We start from the raw sequence: 14,322 nt of genomic DNA, 5'->3' as shown, positions 1-14,322 counted from the left end.
TAGACTTATTTTCTCTTGTCTCTTCTTCTGGGAATTGTTGTAGTCCCAAATGTCTCACAGGTTTTGTTCACTTTTTTCAATCTGCTTTCTCTCTGTTTTTCAAATTAGGTCTCTTCATTCTCACTGATTCTTTCCTCTGTCTCCTCCATTTTTCTAGTTAGCCCTTTCACTGACTTTCAAATTTTAATTTTGGCTTTTACAATTTTTAGTTCCCAAATATGCATCTTGTTCTTTTTTAAGAAATATAAATCTATTTATTTTAATTGGAGGTTAATTACTTTACAATATTGTATTGGTTTTGCCAAACATCAACATGAATCCGCCACAGGTATACACGTGGTCCCCATCCTGAACCCCCCTCCCTCCTCCCTCCCCGTACCATCCCTCTGGGTCGTCCCAGTGCACCAGCCCCAAGTATCCTGTATCATGCATTGAACCTGGACTGGCAATTCATTTCATATATGATATTATACGTGTTTCAATGCCATTCTCCCAAATCATCCCCCCCTTGCCCTCTCCCACAGAGTCCAAAAGACTGTTCTACACATCTGTGTCTCTTTTTCTGTCTTGCATACAGGGTTATCATTACCATCTTTCTAAATTCCATATATATGTATTAGCATACCGTATTGGTGTTTTTCTTTCTGGCTTACTTCACTCTGTGTAATAGGCTCCAGTTGCATCTTATTCTTCTTTGTATTTTTTTTTTCCTTTGCTAAGATGCTCTGCTTCTCCATTTGTCTCATGTGTTTTCATAATTGCTTTTACTAAAGCATTTCTTTGATGACTGGTGTATAATCCTTGTCAGTTAACCTTTACTATCATCTGTGTCATCAAGGTGTTGGCATCTGTTGATTGTCTTTTCTCATTAAGTTTGAGCTCTTCCTAGTTCTTGGTATAAGTGATGTTTGACTGAAAGCTGGACCCTTGGGGTTTTATGTTGAAAGGATGTGAATCTTCATTTGAATGTTGGGTTTTTGCTGGCTTTCCCAGATCTGATGTGCTTCATCACTGCCAGATTTGGGGGTGGTTCTCCCCTTCTTTTTGGACAACAAGGGGGAGGGCATCTTTGTTATTTTGTCACTGCACGAGTGACAGTGAAGGGCTTCCAAGGCTGGGCTCAGAAGGCCCCCAGCTCCTAGGAATCCCTGATGGTGCTCGCTCTGCAAGCCTTCAGCCATGCTTCAGGTGAGAAGCGCGATTTCCTAAGGCTGCTCTGTGGGGAAACCACACCGAATAACCACAGAGAGAGAGAGAAACGGAGAGAGACCCGAGGCGCACCAGCTACTTCAGTCCTCCGTTGCTTGGGGCTTCCCAGCCCAGGCACAGATGCAGAGTGAAGAAGCCACAGGATGACCTCAGTCCCACGGCCACCTAATCGCAACTGTACGAGAGACCTCAAAAGAGAACTGCCCAGCGGGAGGTTTCTCAGCCGCAGAGCGGACAGGCCCTCCCTGCGGGCGCGGCCCTGTGTGTCGCAGCTCGTCCGGTGCCTCTCTGGGCTCTGCTGGCTACATGCAAGCAGCGCCTCGCCAGTCGTGACAACTCAAAGCGTCTCCAGACACTTCCCTGGGAAAAGCCATCCCGAGCTGGCTGGTTGTTCTCAGTCAGCCCCAGATTCGTGAGTCAAGTACCTGACTGTTACTGTCTTTAAACCATTGTTTGGGGGGTGATTTGAGACATAGCAATAGATCATCAGAGGGGGGTCGAAGAGGCCAGGACACAGAACATCTTCACCGCCTCCTCAAGCCCCCCTGATGCTGACGGCAGAGCTGGGCTCTGCAGTCCGCTTCTGGAATGCGTCTGGTGGGCTCTCCATTCCATCTAGGTATGCGCATGCATTTATCACGTGCAGACTCCCCAGTGGTAAAGAATCCACCTGCCAGTGCAGGAGGTGCAGAAGAGGCAAGAGGCAGATCCGATTCCTGGGTCAGGGAGGTCCCCTGGAGTTGGAAACGGCAACCCACTCCAGTATTCTAGCTGAAAAAATTCCATGGACAGAGGAGCCTGGCGGTCTACTGTCCACAGGGTTGCAAAGAGTCGGACAGGACTGAGCACACGTGCACACACACACACCACAGATCTGTGACACGGAGGTGTGTGTTCATTTATCACATGTAGGCATATAGGATCCTTTCATAGATAGGGTTTATAGTGACATAACAAAACACACACACATATGTTATAGAAACATGCTTTTTACGTAAATACACACAAGACAGTTAAATAAAAAGAAAAGAAACAATTGGGATCATTCAGGAGTATGGGAAAATAATTGCTTTAGAAAGAGGAAACTGGTTGATGATTCCATCCCCTTTTCATCTTTCTAAAAACAAGAGAAACACATCGATGTTTTATTATAAACTAATTTGTGGGTATTACAAGTTTTTGTGTCCCTACATCCTAAGAGGAATTTACAACATGGATTCTTAGACGAAAGACACCAAAAATGTCATCAACACAGTTTTATGTCTATAAAATTTGCAGAAAAAAAAAAATCTCTCTTTGGCCAAGGACCTCCCACTAAATCGTAACTCGAAGGAGGTATTTCTGTCAGAATGAAGTTGGTGTTGCCTAAGCATTTTTGATGATTTAGCAAGATACCAGGATAGCATTTAGAGAAAGCAGTAAACCAAGGAATACAGCTTGAATAGTAGCTAACTGAGCAGCAGCAACCCTATTTCTGACAAATACTATCTTGTGGGGTCATCTGCTACTCTACAGCCTTCCTATTTAAGACCCATAGTTCTCAAGAGAAGATTTTATACGGATATGAAGGAATGCTTGTTTTCTCTTGTTTGTTTTTTGGGATATGAAAAATCCATGAATGGGATCAAGTTATTAATCGGTTCTTAAAAAGGAAAAAGGAATGCGGGGATACAAAACACTCTGGATATCCCCCTCCCTTTTTCCTTTTAAAATTACTACTATATTGCTCAGTACAGACCTTCCCTGTAGCTCAGACAGTAAAGAATCTGCCCACAATGCAGGAGACCGGGTTTGGTCCCTGGGTTGGGAAGATCCCCTGGAGAAGGGAATGGCAACTCATTCCAGTGTTCTTGTTGGAGAAGCCCAAGCACAGAGAAGCCAGGCAGGCTATAGCCTGCAGGATCACTTAGAGTCGGGCATGACTAAGTGACTAGCACTACTACACTAGACCCATGAATGCGATCAAGTTATCAATCAGTTACTTAAAAAGGAATAAGGGATGTGGGATGCAAAACACTCTGGATCCCCCCTCCCTTTTTCCTTCTCAAGTTACTACTCTGTTGAGTTCAAGGAGCTCAGCCTGGTGCTCTGTGACAACCTAGAGGGGTGGGATGGGGTGGGAGGTGGGAGGGAGGTTCCAGAGGGAGAGGGTGTGTATACCTATGGCTGATTCATGCTAATGTATGGCAGAAACCAACAGAACATTGTAAAGCAATTAGCCTCCAATTGAAAATAAACAAATTATATAAAAAAGAAATCGAATAATTAAAAAACCCCACTCTGAAGTTCCATGGCTATCTTCTTACATGCTTGAAGGTTCCATCCAAAGATTTTGACTCTTGTAATTGGGATCATAGTGCAAGATCTTTATTAGCCTTCCTAATGGCCAAGGACAGGTTAGTGGCATCTCTAAATACCTTATATTGTTCAAGCTGTTTTTCTCCTCAAGGTAAGGAATGTAAATCTAGATTGTGGTAGAAGAGTCTGGGCTGAAACTGTTTGCTGTAGAGAATGAGGTGGTTAGAATGTCCCTTGGACCATAAATACCGATCCCTGGTGCTTTTTAACAGTGCCGTGAAGCAGACACATTACGGGGTGTTAGAAGGCAGTGCACTCACTGAAGACCCTGGACCCCCAGGCAGCCTAAGACAAGAGCTACTTCATCTCTGTCTGAGAATCACCAGAGCAGGATCTGTGGGAGTGCACGGTATTATTTTGGGGTCGTGTCTGAATAATTTAGAATATTAGCATCGAATCTGGCATGCACGAATCTTAGCCTGTGGATTAGTGGAACAGAGTCAACGTTAGAAAGCCTTTGCTGAATTCCAACTTCTGCCTTGTAAGATAAACCACCAGGAGTAACTTGAGAACCCCTCCGCTGCTCTGTGGGGGGCAAATCTCACCCCCTGGTGAGTATATCACTGTGATTATTAAGGATGAAGAACTTTGCTGCCTTTCACTGGGTTGGAAGGCAGATGAGTTTGCCCTCCTGGTGGGTAGATGAGTACACCATCTTGTCACTCGCTGTGGGTGGCAATACACTGCTTTCTTGAGAACAAACATCCCTCAATCCCATAGGAGTCTTTGTAAAAAATTTTATCTATTCATGTTTGACTGCCCTGCGTCTTTGTTGCTGTGCGCAAGCTTTCTCTAGTTGCAATAAGGGGGGTCTACCCTTTGTAGGGGGCACAGGCTTCTTGCAGTGGCTTCTCTTGTTGCAGGGCGCAGGCTGTAGGTGTGTGGGCTTCAGTAGTCGCAGCTCATGGACTCTAGAGCATGGGCTCAGGAGCTGTGGCACAGGGGCTGAGTCACCCTCGGCATGCAGAATCTTCCCGGCCCAGGGGTTGAACCCCTGTTCCCTGCGTTGGCTGGATTGACTGCAGTGGATTCTTATCCACTGCGCCACCAGGGAAGTCTCCATACAAGGCTGAAGATGGATTTTGCTGTTGTTTTTAAAGTAAACAGAGACCTCCTGTTTTAATGGGGGTCATCTGCCATATGATCCAAAAAAAAAAAAAGCCATCAGAAGCCCTTGAGTGAAAGGTCTCAGGACTACTGTTGTGCTAAGGCAGACAGGCCCAGGAAGGTTAATTGCCAAAAGTGAAACACAACGTCACTACCGTTAGGTCAGGCAGAACTGAGGATCTTAGTTATGAAGACACAGCTGTGATATACATTGGCCCTCCACCTCTTCAAAAGTTCGTTTCAGTTTTCAACCATCCGGCTGGAAACAAGTTTTGGTATCTGTGTGTCAGATGGTGTGAGATGGCCTAAGGAAATCATGGTGGTGGATAAAGTCCATTTCTTGGTTCCAAACAAATGCAGTCACCTTTGACCTGCAGCTCAGTGCAGAGTCAGGGCTTCTCCGGTGGCTCAGATGGTAAAGAATCTGCAGGCAACACAGGAGGCCTGGGCTCGACCCCTGGGTCAGGAAGATCCCCTGGAGAAGGGAATGGCAACCCACTCCAGTAGTCTTGCCTGGAGAACCCCATGGACGGGGGAGTCGGGTGGGCCGTAGTCCATGGGGTCACAAAGAGTCAGATCCAGCTGAGCGACTATAGCACTCTCACCACTTTACTTTCCAGCCCAGGGTGACAAGGTGGTGCAGGTTAACTGCAAGTCCATGCCATGAGAGTGAATTCTGACTTTGTTCTTGGAAAGATATGCTCTTTTGAGTCTGTTGGTTTGGTTCCTTGTGATGGCTTTCACAGTCTGACAGTGAGGCAAGTTATCTGTAAATCACAGTGATTAAGAATGAGATCTTCTTGTGCCCCCTAGAGACACTGATTCTTAGAACAGTTTATTAAGATGTCACTTTTAGAAGGACCTTTCATCTTCATGTCCAGAACTCAGTAATACACTGAATCAATTTTGTGCAGCTTGATTTCAGCCACTTTGAAACTTAAAGGCTTGGGTTCACGTGAAAAGGGCACTGGTCTGGTGACTAATCCTTTCCAGTTACAATATATTAATTATTCATAGGTTTAAATCTCAATTACCCACATAGTAGCTGAGTTATATTGTACCAGATTTTAACCTCTCTAAATCTATAATTCCCTTTTTTTTTGGTAAAATTAGGATAATAATCGTACTTTCCTCTTTGGATTGTTATATAAATTAAATGAAATAATATAAAGTTCAAAGCTCAGTTCCTGATGCACAAGCTGCCTGTGGAAAATGTTAGCCCAAATAATGACTGCAGATATTTGGGGACTGACAAGAAAGTCGAGCCCCAAAGAACTGATGCTTTTGAACTGTGGTGTTGGAGAAGACTCTTGAAAATCCCTAGGACTGCAAGGAGATCCAACCAGTCCATTCTAAAGGAGATCAGTCCTGAATATTCATTGGAAGGACTGATGCTGAAGCTGAACCTCCAGGACTTGGGCATATGTGGCGAAGAGCGGACTCGTTGGGAAAGACCCTGATGCTGGGAAAGACTGAAGGCAGGAGTGTTATCGAAAGGTATGCATGGGAGGTCTGGCTGCTCGCCACTTAAATGCCAATAAACCAGCCAGGTTGGTGGAAAGGAAAGTTTGCTTTATTTCAGGTGCCGGCAACTGGGGTGGGGAGGGTGGCAGACATCTGTTCAAAGGCTGATTCCCGCTCCCCACCCTCCCACTGACAAGCAGGGAGTGAGCGCATTCATGGACAGAGTGCCGGGCTGGGGGGAGGTCACACGCAGAAACTGCGCCGTCAGCTCTAACCGTCATCTTGAGTTGGTCACCAGTGGTCCGACTAGCATCATCTTGGTGGTTTCAGGCACAGTTAACCTTCAGTTCTGGGGTGCACTTGTTCCCGTTTCTTCGCAGTCAGTTCTGGGAATTGTGGCCGCTCCTGGGTAGAGTCTGATGATCATGCAGTTGCCTTCTCCACCTGGTGTTTCGGTGTCCATAAGGCAGCTCACAGGATGTGGCTCAGAATAGTATCTGCAGCCCTTGAGAACGAGAGGTCCTTGACTATGTTTAATGACCACATCATTATTTAGTCTCCTGAGACTGTTTTCCTTTGTTTCAGCATTTCTCTCTTCTCTGGTTAAACTTATTCTTTGACTAAAGTTGTCTACAGGCAGAAGGCAGGCAGAGAACATGGTGAGGGGTGGGCAAGAGCCATAGTTTTGCTCTGTTTCAGGAGGAGAGGAGAAGGACCGAGGATGAGATGTCTGGATGGCATCGCTGACTCCATGGACGTGAGTCTGAGTGAACTCCGGGAGTTGGTGATGGGCAGGGAGGCCTGGCGTGCTGTAGTCTATGGGGTCGCAAAGAGTTGGACACGACTGCGCGACTGGCCTGAGCTGAACTGTGCTGGGTGTCTGTTGCCGAGCAGGCTTTTCTCTAATTGCGGGGAGTGGGGTCTACTCTCCAGTTGCGGACTGTGGCTTCTCACTGGGGTGGCCGCTCGTCGTGGAGCTCGGGCTCCAGGGCATCTGGGTCAGCGGCTGTGGTGCGTGGGCTCGGTCGCTGCAGTTCCTGGGCTCCAGGGCACAGGCTCGATAGTTGCGGTGCATGGACTTCATTGCTCTGAGGCATGTGAGATCTTCCTGGACCAGGGATCAAACCCGTGACTCCTGTAGTGGCAAGCAGATTCTTTATCACGGAGCTGCCAGGGAAGCCAAATAAGGTCAAATTTTAATTTTCTGAGCGAGTCCAATATTGGCATAAATTACTAAGTACAACTTTTTAAGGGTAGAATATAACAAGAATTTATTAAATAGGCATATACATCTCTTTCAGGCATTAATTAGAAAATGTTTTGCTGTTCAGTTGCTAAATCGTGTCCAACTTTTTGCAACCCCCTGGACTGTAGCACACTGGGCTTCCCTGTCCTTCACTATCTCTTGAAGTTTGCTTAAACTCATGTGCATTGAGTCAGCAATGGCATCCAACCATCTCATCCTCTGTCATCCCCTTCTCCTCCCGCCTTCAATCTTTTCCAGCATCAAGGTCTTTTCCACTGTGTCAGCTCTTCCCATCAGGTGGCCAAAGTACTAGAGTTTCAGCTTTAGCATCAGTCCTTCCAATGAATATTCAGGACTGATTTCCTTTAGGATGGACTGGTTTGATCTTGCAGTCCAAGGGACTCTCAAGAGCCTTCTCCATCACCACAGTTTGAAAGCATCAGTTCTTTGACGATCAGCCTTGCTCATGGTCCAGCTCTCACATCCATACACGACTCTTGGAAAAACCATAGATCTGACTAGATGGAACTTTGTTGGCAAAGTGATGTCTCTGCTTTTTAATACATTGTCTAGGTTTGTCATAGCTTTTATTCCAAGGAGGAAGCATTAGAAAACAATGATTTCAATGTGTCTAGGATGTCCATTTCTCTCCAGACAGCCTAACTTCCAGCAGAACTTCTGCCTGCCACATGCTACAGTTGAAACTGAGTCCCTGCATCTGTTTTGGCATAAGCAGAATCCCACGCTTTAGTCTTTCTATTTTGGATCGTGACTCATGCCTTCTCGTTCCCTAAAATTACTGTCTCAAGGTTGGATTTCCTGCTAACTTCTCTTGTTTGGGTTGAGTGGATTCTTCTTTTCAGTTCCTGTGAAGGATGATGTTTAATTATTCTGAGAAATGTTAATCTCCCAGACATACAGTCCCAGATAGAGCAGTCTCAGTGATGAGAAGATTGTGGTCTATGAAACAAGAAAGCTCTCTAGAGTCAGCCAGGCCTGAGTTCTATTTTTTTAAATTGAAAGTTCAGTTGATTTACAATAGAATATTAGTTTCAACTGTGTTGTTGTCCAGTTGCTAAAGTTGTGTCCGATTTTTTGCGACCCAATGGATTGCAGCATGTCGGGCTCCCCTGTCCTTCGCTATCTGCCAGAGCTTGCTCAAATTCATGTCCAGTGAGTCGGTGATGCTATTTAAACATCTCATCTGCTGACCCCTTGTTCTTTTGCCTTCAATCTTTCCCAGCATCAGAGTCTTTTCCCATGAGCTGACTCTTCCCATCAGGTGGCCAAAGCATTGGAGCTTCAGCTTCAGCATCAGTCCTTCCAATGTGATTCAGATTATACCCCACTAAAAGTCATTATAAGATACTGACTTTAATTCCCTGTGCCACACAACATATCCTTGTTGCCATATTATGCAAAGTAGTTTGTGTCTTTGATCCCTTATCAGGATCTTGCCTCTCACCCCACCCCCCGCCTCCTCACTGGTGACCACGAGTTTGTTTCCTTGCGTCTGTGGGTCTGTTTCTGCTTTGCCATGCTCATTACTTGTTTTTTTTTAGATTCCACAGATAAGTGATGTGTTACAGTATTTGTCTCGATCTTGCTTATTTCACTGAGCATAGTACTCTCTAGGTCCATCCACATGGCTGCACATGGCAGAATCTCATTCCCTTTTATAGGCTGAGTCGTGTCCATTGTATGCCCATTCACCACATCTCCTTGGCCCATTCCTCTGTTGATGGACTATGACTTGGGTTCAGGTCTGGGTTTTGCCACTGGGAGAGGGGAGTCGCCTCTTGTGGCAATCCTAAGTGTGGAGGCATCTGACTCTTCTGGGGTAAAGTTTCTGGAGTCTGGTTCCAGGTGGTGCTGGTGGTAAAGAGCCTGGCTCACTGCAGAAGACAGAAGGGATGTGGGTTCGATCCCTGGGTTGAAAAGATCCCTTGGAGGAGGCCAAGGCAACCCACTCCAGTGTTTTCGCCTAAGGAATCCCATGGACAGAGAAGCCTGGTGGGCTACAGTCCATAGGGTCACAAAGGGTCAGACATGACCGAGGTGACTTAGCACGCATGCCCATTCTTACAGGACGAAGCCAGAAGCAGCTGTGGTTCTGTTCCTGCAGCCCTGTGCTATGACTGGACGGCTCTGCTCCTGGCAGTGAGCCTTCTAACCTGGGTTTTCTGGCCCTCCCAAAGATTGTGTTACAGCCTAATATCATATTAACAAAACTCACTCTGCTTAACCAGAAAAGAGGATTCAGTTTCTGCCACTAAGAACCCAGGCGGATACCATCCTTCCCCACCTGCATCCGCATCCAGTCTGTCACCCAGTCCTGTTGATGGGTCATCTCAATCTGTCCACCTCTCTTTCCCTCTGCTTCTTCCGTGGTTCAGAAACTACGTGTTTTGTCCAGATCCCATCCACAGCCTCCTGTTGGCTCTCTGACCCCCAGACCACCGTGCTCTAATTCATTCTCCTCACTGACTCCAGAGTTGTCTCCCTGTGATGCCAACACACTCATGACACCTCCCAGAGCAGACTCCCGAGTGCTCAGTCGCTCAGGCATGTCTGACCCTTTGCGACCCCATTGACTGTAGCCCACCAGGCTCTTCTGTCCATGGGATTTTCCAGGCAAGACTCCTGAAGTGGGTTGCCATGCCCTCTTCCAGGGGATCTTCCCTATCTAGAGATCGAACCCATGTCTCCTGTATGGGCAAGCAGATTCCTTACCACTGACGCCACCTAGACTCCTGCTCTGTGGGATCACTTTCTGTTCCTCAGGTATGCAGTTGGTCCTCTTATCACCAGCTGTGTGTGAATTTACTCTTTCCACCTAGAACGCCCTTCTCCCAAATTACTTTCTTAACGTGCTTCTCCCGTGGCATTTTATTCACCTTCCTGGTCTTAGGTAAGGTTTTCTCTGCTTTGGGAAGCAGTTCCTGACTTCTCAAGTTCTAGTTAGGGGCCTTTGTATTCTAGAGCATCCCCAGATGAATTTTACTTGCTGTTTATTTGTCTGGATTCCCTGCTACACAGAAGGCCCTGTGAGAGCTGGAGGCTTTTCTGTTTAGTTGAGAAGTATGCCTCCAAAATCTGCAACACAACCGGAAGCATTTGAGCACTCAATACAAGCTAATTAAATGGAGAATGGTGTCAAACGTTTTAGAAAGATCTAAAGTATTAATGTGAGAATTGACCATCATGCATGGGTTCTGACAACCTAGAGGCCCCTAATGACCTCAATAGGGGCAGTTTCGGTGGAGAAGTGACAGCTGAGGCCGGGTCTCATGCGGTAGCAGAAAGTGGACACAGGAAGTGGTCTCAGGTCTCATGGGGTAGCAGAAAGTGGACACAGGAAGTGGTCTCAGATCTCATGGGGTAGCAGAAAGTGGACACAGGAAGTGGTCTCAGGTCTCATGGGGTAGCAGAAAGTGGACACAGGAAGTGGCTTGGTTTAGGGCATCTTCCCCCACTCCACGACAGGCCAAGATGCCCTGTGAGGGCTGCGGGCAGGACAGGAAGTGGACAGAGGAAGGTACTAGACGCCCAGGATACTGGCCTGGAAGAAACAGCAGAAGATCTAAGGCAGCAGCTTAGGCTGAATTCTCCACGAGGCACCAGAAGCAGTGTCTAGAACCCCCCAGTACTGTGGGAGCCCACAAGATTGCTTTAATTTCATTTTTAAGAAGAAGAATCAAATCTGCCTAGAATCCTCATGAATCTACACTCATGATGCTTGGATGATAGTCTTCTTTATACCAACACAGTCAAGAAATATAATCAGTGACATCATTTAACAGAGGAAGGAGATCCTCTAGGAAAAGGGCCCCCAGCCCACGGCAATTGCAATGCACCCTGGCAACTTTGCTGACCTCAGGAAGTCTAGTCTTGCCTCTGAGATTAACTTGCCATGAATCAGGTCACCTCCTTTCTTCTTTCTCTTGGCCTTTGGCCCCCTACTAGCTTCAGCTCTCGCATGCTTCCTAGGTTGATGTGATGAGGAGGCAAGCTTATCCTCTGATATCTCAGAGACTGTGGTTTGGAAAGGTCTTAGAGGTTCCTGACAAGGCCAAGGGCAAAACTGTATTTTATGATTTTTAACTCAGATATTGGGTTCAGCATGCGGGCATGTTTGCGGATTTCTGTTTCCCCTCAGGGTAAGCAAAGTCTACAAGCAAAGATACCATCTTCCTGGAACTGAAGAGAGAAAGACCATCCAAATGGCCAACAGAGCACAGGCAGAATCTGGAAATAGGAAGTGCTGACTTTGTTGGATGAAGCAATTAGCAACTATTGTTCATGACCAGATGGGTGAAGACACCCCGGGGAACGAACAGGGAGCCTGGGTAAGGATTGCCTCCCCAAGAGGGACACTGAGAGGAACAAAGAAAGCTTCTTAGGAAACACCTGAATTAGGGACACCTTTCCCATTCAGACTGTCTTTGTTCTAAGGGAAGGTCTAATTTGTTTTAGAGAAACTGGGAAGTTCTCAACTTTACAAGAATCTGCACTTTTTAGAGGAGATGAGTCTTTCTAGACCTTGGTATGGGAGGCCAGGGCGGGGGGTGGGGGAAGGGATTGCATTCAGAGTCCATATAAAGGGCTTGGTTTCTTCAGGCTTTTCCACGTGGGAACCACCTGCAGCCGCACGCAAGGCCTCCGTCTGTGGGAGGGTGAACCAACGCCTGGTTCAGAGCCCAAGTTCCATGGCTGCATGGCAAATGCTTTGTCTCATAGGAGTGTATCAAATTAAGTCATTAATCCATTCATCCTCTTCAGCCCCTTCAGATGCTGGTGATGTAAGTGTGGAGGAAGCCCCGCCCGGCCTGCTTCATGGGCACACTCGGCTTTGTAACCTGACGTCTGGCGCCGCCACTTGCTTACTGACTCTCTGCTCTGTGAGATTATAATCTCCATGAGACTTCGGACTTGGCTCTTTTGTCCACTGGTCTGCATTTAGTGCCCAGAACAGCTACTGGCATGGCTGGATAAACGTTTGTTGCCTGACTTTGGATGAATGAATGAAATTATTTTATCATTCCTAATCCTGAACAAACTGTTAAAAGAGCTTCATTCATTCAGTTTTGATTACCATTTTCCAAGAATTTGATTTTGGAAATTTTTATAAAGACATGGTAAAATTAACATGGAAACATCAACACTTTTCTTTAATACAAACTTGATATAAGTATGTAACAGAGCACTCCCAAGCTCTACCTAAACTTCTTATGTTACTCACTTTAAGGAATTTGAATTTCACTTGAACTAGCAATTGTCTTTAGTAACTTCTAAGTATAGCTTTCACCAGTTCAATAATGCAACTCACCTTTTAGTCATTTGAAATAGTTATTTCACACAAGGCTAAATCTCCTACTAGGAAAGATTAATCTGTTTGCAACAAGCTCTGCACATGTTCAAAACCTGGTTGGTCTGTCTTGACATTTAAAAGGAAAACAGAGTTGGGCTCTGAACCAAATCAAACAACTCTGCAGGAATGAGCCATATGGCCTTGTAAAATGATCTGGTGACAGAACTCAGCCTTAAGAGCATCAGGTATTGAAAGTCACATGCAGTGACTGTCTCTTGAGTTGCTGTACTGAAGAGTCAATCCTTTGAGTGTCAAAAAGCTTCTTAATCTTTTAGTTTTCCCTTATAAATTTGGGAGAACTAAATACTCTAAGCCATCATGTCTTGGACAGCCAGTCAAAATCAAGAATTAGGAGGATACAAGACAACAGGGAATCGGTGGGGGGGCATAGATGCTTCAGTTCAGTTCAGTCGCTCAGTCGTGTCCGACTCTTTGTGACCCCATGAATTGCAGCACACCAGGCCTCCCTGTTCATCACCATCTCCCGGAGTTCACTCAGACTCAAGTCCATCGAGTTCGTGATGCCATCCAGCCATCTCATCCTCGGTCATCCCCTTCTCCTCCTGCCCCCAATCCCTCACAGCATCAGAGTCTTTTCCAATGAGTCACTCTTCTCATGAGGTGGCCAAAGTACTGGAGTTTCAGCTTTAGCATCATTCCTTCCAAAGAAATCCCAGGGCTGATCTCCTTCAGAATGGACTGGTTGGATCTCCTTGCAGTCCAAGGGACTCTCAAGAGTCTTCTCCAACACCACAGTTCAAAAGCATCAATTCTTCAGCACTCAGCCTTCTTCACAGTCCAACTCTCACATCCATGCCATGACCACAGGAAAAACCATAGCCTTGACTAGATGGACCTTAGTCAGCAAAGTAATGTCTCTGCTTTTGAATATGCTATCTAGGTTGGTCATAACTTTTCTTCCAAGGAGTAAGCATCTTTTAATTTCATGGCTGCAGTCACCATCTACAGTGATTTTGGAGCCCCCAAAAATAAAGTCTGACACTGTTTCCACTGTTTCCCCATCTATTTCCCATGAAGTGATGGGACCAGATGCCATGATCTTCGTTTTCTGAATGTTGAGCTTTAGGCCTTCTAATTTCTACCCAGTAGCAACTTCAGAGCTTTACTTAGAAGGATGAGAACCCAACTTGGGCTGGGGATGGGATGGGGCGGCCGGTGGTGGGGCTTGAAGCTAAGTGTGCATAGTCATTTACATAAAATAAACACAACATCCTTTGTTCATGTCAAGGCGTGGGGACAGAGCACAAACAGAAATTGTATGGAAAGAATAACTAAAGGTCTCTGAAGACCCACCAGGATGCTATTCCTGGCTCAGATCCATTGCAGCCCTGTGAAAATTGGGCGCAGCCTTGACCTCGATTTTTATGAGAAATATCCTGGTGGTGGTGGCGATGGTGGTTTAGATTAGGTATCAGAAAAGGCCTGCTTGATAAATAAGGTGACATCTGAGTACCGTCTTGAGGAAATTGCGAAAGAGTGAATCACGAGAGATAACAAAGGATGAGGCAAAGAGTGCACAGCCCTTTGGCCGCAGTGTGCCTGTGAG

The 14,322-nt window shown here is 46.1% G+C and overlaps 1 long non-coding RNA gene across 1 annotated transcript in view; it reads left to right on the top strand.

Annotated features, from left to right (window-relative positions):
* The window catches only part of LOC105609318 (uncharacterized), a 32,588-nt gene extending 18,519 nt beyond the window's left edge, over window positions 1–14,069 (top strand). The window contains exons 2-3 of the long non-coding RNA XR_001041966.5: window positions 11,544–11,733; window positions 12,167–14,069. This is a non-coding gene — a long non-coding RNA (uncharacterized LOC105609318). The remainder of the gene's footprint in view (window positions 1–11,543; window positions 11,734–12,166) is intronic.
* Window positions 14,070–14,322: the final 253 nt, after the last annotated feature.

The sequence above is a fragment of the Ovis aries genome, chromosome 7 (genome assembly GCF_016772045.2).
Source record: "Ovis aries strain OAR_USU_Benz2616 breed Rambouillet chromosome 7, ARS-UI_Ramb_v3.0, whole genome shotgun sequence".
Lineage (NCBI taxonomy): Eukaryota > Metazoa > Chordata > Mammalia > Artiodactyla > Bovidae > Ovis > Ovis aries.
Note: the sequence above shows the minus strand (reverse complement) of the source record. Positions and strands in the feature narration are given on the sequence as shown.